This window comes from Vicugna pacos, chromosome 1, assembly GCF_048564905.1.
Source record: "Vicugna pacos chromosome 1, VicPac4, whole genome shotgun sequence".
Classification (NCBI taxonomy): Eukaryota; Metazoa; Chordata; class Mammalia; order Artiodactyla; family Camelidae; genus Vicugna; species Vicugna pacos.
The window spans coordinates 11016440-11025429 of record NC_132987.1 but is presented as its reverse complement, the minus strand read 5'-3'; the positions used below and the strand labels follow the sequence as shown (position 1 = coordinate 11025429).

General features: G+C 39.7%; 1 long non-coding RNA gene across 1 annotated transcript; it reads left to right on the top strand.

The window, feature by feature from the left end:
- The first annotated feature begins 297 nt into the window (after positions 1–297).
- Positions 298–2304, top strand: LOC140700208 (uncharacterized). Its single transcript, XR_012078654.1, has 3 exons — positions 298–451; positions 1281–1383; positions 1728–2304. It is a non-coding gene; the product is annotated as an uncharacterized lncRNA (long non-coding RNA).
- The last annotated feature ends 6686 nt before the right edge of the window (positions 2305–8990 follow it).

Genomic DNA, 8990 nt, shown 5'->3' with positions numbered 1-8990 from the left:
TACCACCATTTAAAAAAATATGCTGACGATAGTCATCTTTAATAACAAGTTAAATTGTTATTTAATAACAAGTTTTATTAAAAAAGTAGCTAAGGGCATGCTCTGGGTAGCTTCCTAGGAGAGAGGCATTGCTGCTTCCTGGAAGGGCTGCCTTCGTCGTCATTCTCAAACATTGTTTCTTCCATATTAGCTTTGTCACTTAAGCCCGGGAAATGTTATTTTAACTTCTTCCTTCTTTTCTTTCTTCCTTAATTTATTTTAGTTCTTTTTACTTGCTTTTAGGTTGAAGGAGTTGGCGAACTGAAAATCATCTGTGAGTTTCTCTGGTTTCTGGTTTTAATCTGGGTTTGGAAGGGAGATACCATTCCTGACTTCCAGCCTTTCCCACCGGCCTCCTCCTGACTGTGGATGGGCTGTCCGACTGCTGTCATCTGACTCATTTCCAGTAGGGGTATGCGGGGCGCTGAAGGGAGCAAGGTTGGCCACTCCAGTGACCGCCTGGAGTTTTATGTAGACTCTAGAAGGGGCTGCTCCTTGCGGCAGCCCTAAGCCTGTGTGACCAAACTGTCCGCCCAGGCAGCTCTGCTGCTGAGACAGGGAGAGGGGAGATAAGCCAGAGGAGATGGCTCACATAACCCTAAACCACATTTGAGAGGACCCCAGAGGACGCACTGGAGCAAAGAATCACACGTCAGATCCTCCTAGGGGGACATTTCCCAAAGGACTTCATCTACCGCTAATCGTGTGGTTCCAGTGGAAATTCCCCAAGACAATGAGGGGCTTGGTGGAGGCTGTATCAATGGGAGGGTTGGATTTTAGAGGGACGGTTGACTCTGCCACAAAGGTCAGATCTTAGTAATCTCCCTAACTCTCTGCAAATCCAGAAGGTTTAAAAGCTGAAATGGTAGCATGACTCCAAGTTTTCCCTGGGTAACCAGCTATAAAGCAGCCTCAATTCACCCAGCGTACTGAGTTTTGGTTACTCTGCATCATTTCATTTTTCTGGTTACACAACCTTCATTTTGTTTCAACGCTTTAAAATTTTTTTCACTTGCTTATCTTCATAAAAACCTCAAGAGCCGACACATCTTATTTGTGATGTCAGTCATTTCAGTGCTTAAAATTGATCATCCCGAACATGTTTTTCACCATAGTATTTTTGATGCAGTTGGGTGAGTCAGTGGCATGTTAGATTCTGAATAGAAACTGAAGTCAGTTTCTGATTGTTTTTGTTTTTAATCTGTAATTATATATTTTCTTTTCTTTTTTTTTAATTGAAGTACAATCAATTACAATGTGTCAGTCTCTGAAGTAAGCCAGAAAGAGAAAGAAAAATACCATGTGATATCACTCATATGTGATTGCTGTTCTTTAAAACTCTAGGTGAGTAAGGATTGTGATTACTAAGGTGGTGATGCGTTGAATGTCTGCTGTGGTAACGTTGCCTTACGTTCATTTGTCCTGGCTTATGAACGACTTCAGATGACCTTTTAAGAGTTTTTCAGTGGTGTCTTGGTTCATGGATCAGGGTGGGATGCCCCAGCTTTAACGCAATGCAACAAATGTCTGCTGAATGTCTGCATACCAGGTACCTGACTTCACGCCTTCCTGTCTTACAGTGTTCAGTCCTTTAGGGTCTACTCCATGTGTTTGGTAGACACACAAGTGAACTATTAGAACCATCCCATGGTGTCAACGACTTGTCACTTTGTTTCTTTCATTTTCAGTTCTCAAGAAAATCTCCCCAAGTCGACACATTGCCAGACTGCCTTTCAGCCCTCTGCCAGAGGGATTATTTTCTTCTTTCAAATATTTATAACACCTTGGATGCCCAGAATTAATGGCCAGCCCCAGAGGAATCTGTCCCCAGTCCACAGCCAAGCCCTGGAGGTACACAGGCATGAATACTATGAAGGAAGGAGATGCTTGGACCCCTTTTATAACGTCCCCTGGCACAGATGGGTATGCCAGTATTGTGTCAAACTTTCTTATCTTACTTGAAAAACTGATGAAAATGTTTCTTTTATCCCTTATTCTCTAACACCAGTGTTAAAACTGTAAGCGAGCATCACATCTGGACAAAGTTTATCTAAGAAACTCACAAAGCAGAGCAGCCTCCCTTACTTTGCTGAATTACGTATGAAATTCTTTTGAGAAGAGGCGTTCAGAGCCTGTCAGCAATAGGTAATAATATAATAATTCTGATGAAAAAGAATATATATATGTGTATAACTGAATCAATACGCCATACACTAGAAATTAACACATTGTAAATCAACTATACTTCAATAAGAAAAAAAATATAATTGTTTCATCTCTGCTCCAGAGAAAGGAAGAATAATTGCATAGGCCACGTTATAAAGCCCCTTTGCCAGTAAAGGGTATTTTCAAGAGTTTTCACAGTGCTAAATCAGTCTTGAAACTTGAGAACACATTTCTCAATGTGGAACTTGAAACACATTTCTCTACAGAAATTAAGTATAAATAGCAGTGTTTTCAGATAGGAATCCCTTCTCAACGCTTCATGAGAAATGGTTTCACAAATTCTGAATTTCAAGAAGAAACTATTGAGAAGTCAGGAGAAATCATTACAATTCTCCTGCAAGAATTAAACCTTAACAATCAACACAGAGACCTTACTGCTTCTAAGAAATTCACAGACATCAAGTTGAAAGCAAGAGAAGTAAAAGCTGACACTTGAAGTTGAAGGTCAAGGTCGGCTTTTCCAGGAACCAGGACAGGGCCACATTTAAAAAAAAAAAAGCACAGTTTAATCAAATACTCTGGCTTGGAGCTGTTGCCACATTGTGTGTTCACAGTATATGCACAGAATGCGTTTACAAATCCTACAGAAGGCATTCCAATGAACAGTGAGTACAAGAAACAAAATAAGGCCTTAAATCGGCAATTCAGACGTGATTTGGCGTGGCATTGTTAGCCTTGCTAGAAGATCTAAATGTTACAATATTTGAATACCTATTAATGTTTGCTGGCATTTTCCAGTGTTTGAACATTCACAGTATGCTATGGATCTTGGTTAATAGCTCCCAAACTTAATATTTCTTATTAATCAAGTCTTTAGAGATAGCCATAATAATAAATTTTTAAAGTATGAAGAACACTGAATGTCTTTTCAAAATGATGTATAATTTTGGAAATTCCAAGAATTCTGATGTCTTATTCTTGAATCCCAAATATTAATATATGCCTCGAACTTGGAAACCTTAGTGGTTTGCCTTCCAAGTATAGCAAATAGATCTTTATAGTGTCATGTGCTCATCACCTCTGCCTTCTCCTGGGAACCGTGACCTCTTCCCCTCCTCCATCACGTGGCCAAAGTGGAAAGTGTCCAACCTTTCCCATGGCCATATGGGAATGGTCCAGAAATGATCGCTGAGTTCTACTCTGAGCTTTTTCAGATTTCAACTGGGAAAAAAATAGTCTATTTCTGCCATCATGGCAGAAGCAGTATATGATATAAAGAGTATAGAGGAACCTAGATGAGAAGCGTGGAGACAAAGGGAAAGCGGAAGAGGTTCAAGTTCGGAGCTCCTGTTGTCCGTGAACCCGCCTACACCTCCTTCTGTCCCTGGGTTGGTTGTACAACGTAGCTCTCAGCTACTATCGTGGCTTCTGCCTCTTTGCTTAAACGGGTCAGGCTGGGTTCTGTTTTTTACAACCGAATGAAGTCGTGATTAAGATACAGAGGGAACTTATTTAATCACAATGGAGTTGATATCATTGCACTCTGCAAATAAGAAGTAGTAAGACTAACTAACATAATAATTACAACAACAATAATAATAAAAAGAACTGTTTTTTTAAATGGCAATGCCAGTGGGAGTTGTGACGCAGCATCACCAGATATTAACGCCTTGGGGTAAAATATCTGAACTCTAGGTTAGTAGGGTAAGCTGTCAGCTCCCTCAGGACTTTGTCTTCCTTTTTTAAAACACTTGACCCTAATTGTTTTAAGTGTCTGTCTCAGGCGTAGCCTTTAAGCAGTGTTAAGTACCAGAGCTACAGCCATCACCTTCATCACTGTTTCCCCAGGACCTTGCACATAGTTGGACACACAGAAGTTGCACAGCAAATATTTCTAGAATGAAAACTAGTGAACAGACAGACAAAAGTATGAGGAATGCAGTGTGTGGCCAGGGAGGAGGTGGGAACTGGATATTGGACTTGACCCAGATACTTTGACTGGTAAGAGGAAGAAAGAAAGTCTGTGCATTGATCAGACTGAGGGAGATCTCAGACAACGTGGCAATGTTGGCTGCCTGACACCAGAGGACAACAGCAAAAGAAATCTACAGAACTGAAGTGCAAATTCTTCTCACTGAACTTCAGAACGAGAAATGGCGAGAAGAGAGTTAGTGATCACTCTCTCGCCCTTTATTTAAAAAGGCACACAAATCATATAAAGTAACGTGTATTTATTACACTAAGAAAATGTTATTTTAAAAGCCAGACTTTTAATAATTAAATCCTGAAAAAAGTAAATGACATTATAAAGCATAAGTATCTTCATAGAAGAGCCAAATTAAATAGAGCCACACAGGGAATCTGGAAGCAAGTCCTGTCTGTGAGGGCTTCTAGGTACCTGGTGCATTTCTGGTTCTATTTTAAAAGACTCAGATCGAAACTCCTTGCTTAGACTTGATACAGAGTGATAGATTAACACTGCTTCTGTGTAGTGCACTGAAATACAGATTTCCTTGTTTTATCCAATACACGAGCCCAATCCTCTTTCTTCTCCAGGCACAATTCATGATTCAACACCATCTTCACTTCAAATCTAAACTAGCGTGAAACTAGCAATGTTGGCACTTAATCTGTTCTACGTGGCAAGTAGTTTAATCTGCACTATCATTTTATTGATTTTGTCTCTTTAAATTATATTACCCTATTTAAGTTCTCGTATTAACATAAGCATGTAACTAAAAATACTCTAAGGATGTAAACAAAATAAATCCTGAGAAAAATGTGTGCTGGCATTACTAACCAGAGAGTTTGCCTTCTGAGAATGTTATTTACAGTGATGTCCAGAGTGGGTGAGATGTGATGAACAAGGGAAAAATCCCACCCCATCTGTACTAGAAGGACACATGCAATGAGGTGGGGAGTCCCCACCCGATGCTGCAGACTACCCACCAGAGACTTGTAGATCTGGATCCTGAAACTGCTCCACAGACACTGAGCAAGAACGTCTCAGGGCAAGACAACAAATTTGCACTTTGGGTTTTTTTTTGTTTTTTTGTTTTGTTTTGTTTTGTTTTTTTTCAGTTAATTCTGATGCACATGGTCTACTGACAAAATTTCAGGAGATCAGTGTACTAACTCAGAGTCAGTAAACTTTTCCTGAAAAAGTCCATACAGTTCGTATTTTAGACTTTTGGGGCCAAATGATCCCTCTTGACACTGTTCAGGTCTACTTTCCATGAAAGCCACCACAGACAATATGTAAACAAACAGTTGGAGCTGTGTCCCGGTGAAACTTCACTTAGGGACACTGACATCTGAATTTCATAGAATGTTCACGTTTCATGCAGAGTTCTTTATTTGATTTTTTCCAGCCATTTAAAAATATAAAAAACCATTCTTAGCTCTCAGGCTGAACCAAAATAAGGGTTAGGCAGATTGGTCCTGTAGCCTTGACTTTGAACCCTGTATGAAGTTATCAATGATATTAATATGTCTTTCATTAGTAATGATTACATTTTACTTTCTATTGCTTCAGATCTGCCAGAAGAACTCAGCATCCATTATTATTTTTTTTCCTTTTTTGAGTTAATATCGTTACAATAGCTCAAAATTCTATGTAACTTAAAAGTTAAGGGTAGAAAAGATTGAAAAGAATCTCTCCACATAAGCAGCATGGCTTAGCAAGGCATTATCTAAATTCTCTGAATGACAAAAAAGTGGGAGTTTGTGCCTAAACTGATCAATTTAAGAATCTCTAGTGACAAAATTTTTTTAAAAAATTCTGTTCTGTCTCCATTTTATTTGTAGAGTCGTTACTACACTATGCATGATGGCCCATTTCATGCAGTGTAACTTTAAATAGTGTTGGTTTAATTTGGGTAGCTTTTTAATGAAAGGACATCGATACTTGCTGCTTCACTGCCTAACAGAATAAATTGGGAGTGAGCATGATGTATGAATATAAAAATATGGATAATCTATAGATGGTAACTCAAGATCCTTTTCCCATACAGTTTCTCTCAATGAAACACAAATGAAGCCTTACATCGTTCTGTGTAACCACAGAGCAAGGTTACTGCTGCCTCCTCTCTCCTTGTGCTACTGTAGGTAAATATTGCTTATAATGTAGTCAACCTTGAGAGAAGGGGTTCAAATCATCGAATGCAATCTCATCTGCAGTGGAGTGGTCTAGATAAATATAAAGGCAGGTAGGGGATTTGTAATTACTGAGGAGCTATTTGGGGGTCTTGTTAACAGAATTCATATTACTGAATCCAAAAATTTATTCAACAAGCACTTTTAAAAAAATTTACTTACTCATTTTTTAATGGAAGTACTGGGGATTGAACCCAGGACCTTGTTCATGCTAAGCATGCGCTCTGCCACTGAGCTGTGCCCTCTCCACCTCAATAAGCAGTTACTGAATGCCTACTATGATTCAGACAGGGCTATAACACAGATAAGCTCTGTCCTTACAGACCTTCTATTCTACTCAAAAGAGCCAGGTAACACACAAGCAATCAAATATATACTTTGTCATAGGGTGATAAATATAAAGAAGATTAGAGGGGGAAGATAATATGGTATGGGGGTAGCTACTATTTTTCTATAGAGAAGTCAAGAAACAGACTCTGTGTAGGTGGTATTTTAACATAAATGAAGTACAGGAGCAAGCTATGTGGATGTTTGGGAGAAAAGCATTCCCAAGCAGAAAGAATAGCAAACACAAAGACCTAGAGATGGGACCATCCTTGGAATGTTCCAGGATCAGCCAGGAGACCGACATGGATGGAGAAGAGCGAGCAAGCAGGGAACTCCACAAAGACAGGTGTTTTTCTCCACTTTGTTCACTGCTGTATTCCCTGCACATGAAACAGTGTCTAGCACATAATAAGTACTAAGTAAATATTTGCTGAATGAACGGATAAATGAGCAAATCTATAAGAACAGGGAGAACGAAAGGGGTGTAGATTACATAGGACCTCATAAATCACTGTAAGAACTTTGGATTTGACTTAAGAAAGAGCAGCCACTGAAGGGCTCCAAGCAGAGAAGTGTCACAATCTATCAGGATTTTTAAAGGGTCACTTGATTTATCATAGATGAGACTGTCAGGAGGAAGTACTGAAGCAGGGAGAAAGGAAGAAGGCTATTCCAATAACAAATAGCACGGACAGAAGTATCAGCATATGCAACACAATTATTTAAGATTTGAATTACAGTGATGTATAGAACCGGAGGGATGTTATATAGTAAACACGGGGTCAAACTAAGCTATGTGGCAATGAAGAGGGCTAGCTGAGTCCTCCAGCTAGATTTTCACCAGAGTAGGAGCGCAGCTGGTGATCAGTGTTGCAAACTTATTCTTTTATCAGCTCACATGTGGCAATCAGGCTCTGAAATGAATTCAGATTATCAAATTCCCACTGAGAAGACACCTACATACCCTGTGGCAACTAACACAGGTCACTGGCCTCAAAAGAACCTGGGTAAGGAGTAGGGCAACCAGGTGGTTTCCAAGGTGCCAGTTTATAAGGGCTACAAAAGCATCACTGGAATTATATCAAGACTGAAAGGATTGTTTTTATCTACACTTCTCTCAGAGAGCTAAGCCTCTCAAGATAGTCACCCCGTGAACCATATCCTCAGGATTCATGGTCTTGTGTATTCACTCGCCCTCTCTTTATAACTGGGTTGGGCCTATGACTCACTTTTACTAATAGAAAGAGGTGGAAGTAATCCTGCGTGACTTCAGGGGCATGGGCAGAAGAAGTCTTCCACTTTCTATCTTCTTCTCTTGGAGCATTCATTCTAGGGAAGCCATCAACTATCTAAAAAAGCCACATACTCTCCCATAGAGACCACAAGAAGGGGCCTTACACCACTCTGTTAAGGCAGCTGGCATGTCTTGGACACCCAGACTAGACAAGCTACTAGCTCAATTCCAACAAGTGACTTGAGTCAAGAATCAGCCCACAAAAGCCTGCCAAAATTCCTGACTCACAGAAATCATGAAAAAATAAAATGGTGGTTGTTTTAAGCCTCTACATTTTGAAGTACTTTGTTACACACCACTAGCTATCCAGAACAACAGTGTATGTGATTTGTAGGAATAATTTAATAAGTCCCTTGAGTAGAGACAATACTCCAATGAGGCATAATCAAATGGTCGCTGGCGATTATTAAAGCAACTTCTCAAGAGAAGGGCTGGGTTCAGGTACATGTAGGCAGGGTGTGCATGTTTGGAGCATGACTGTTTAATTGCTGAGGACAGAAGAAGAGAGGAGATGTGGCCAACAGGGGCCTTTATCCATCCTTCTTTTACAGCACAAATTGCCACATGTGTGGGTCTGCCCTGGAGCATCGCCACTGCTCCTTCAGTCAGGAGACTTATTCAGGAGAGAAAAGTCATGCATGACAATGTTGCTCTTTGAACAATGGATTAGCACAAAAAGAGTAGATATCTTTATTGGAAAAATCTTTCCATTTTGTCATTTGATATAGCAACTAGATGTTTAGGATGAAAACTAGATCTTTGAAATTCCTGGAAGAACAAAATAGGACAAAATTCCAACTTCTCTTTAATAAGAGTTTATATTGCGTTTTCCTCGTTGGTTTAGGATGGAAAGTACAAAGAAATAGCCTTTGATTGCCGTGTTTCCAAAAGTTGTACGTACTTCGATTCTCAATACAGGAAAAATAACACTGTCAAAATGGGATTTGTCCATTATCCTCTAAGATTTCAAGGAACAGGCATATTTTATGATTTTTCTCAGTCCCTCGCC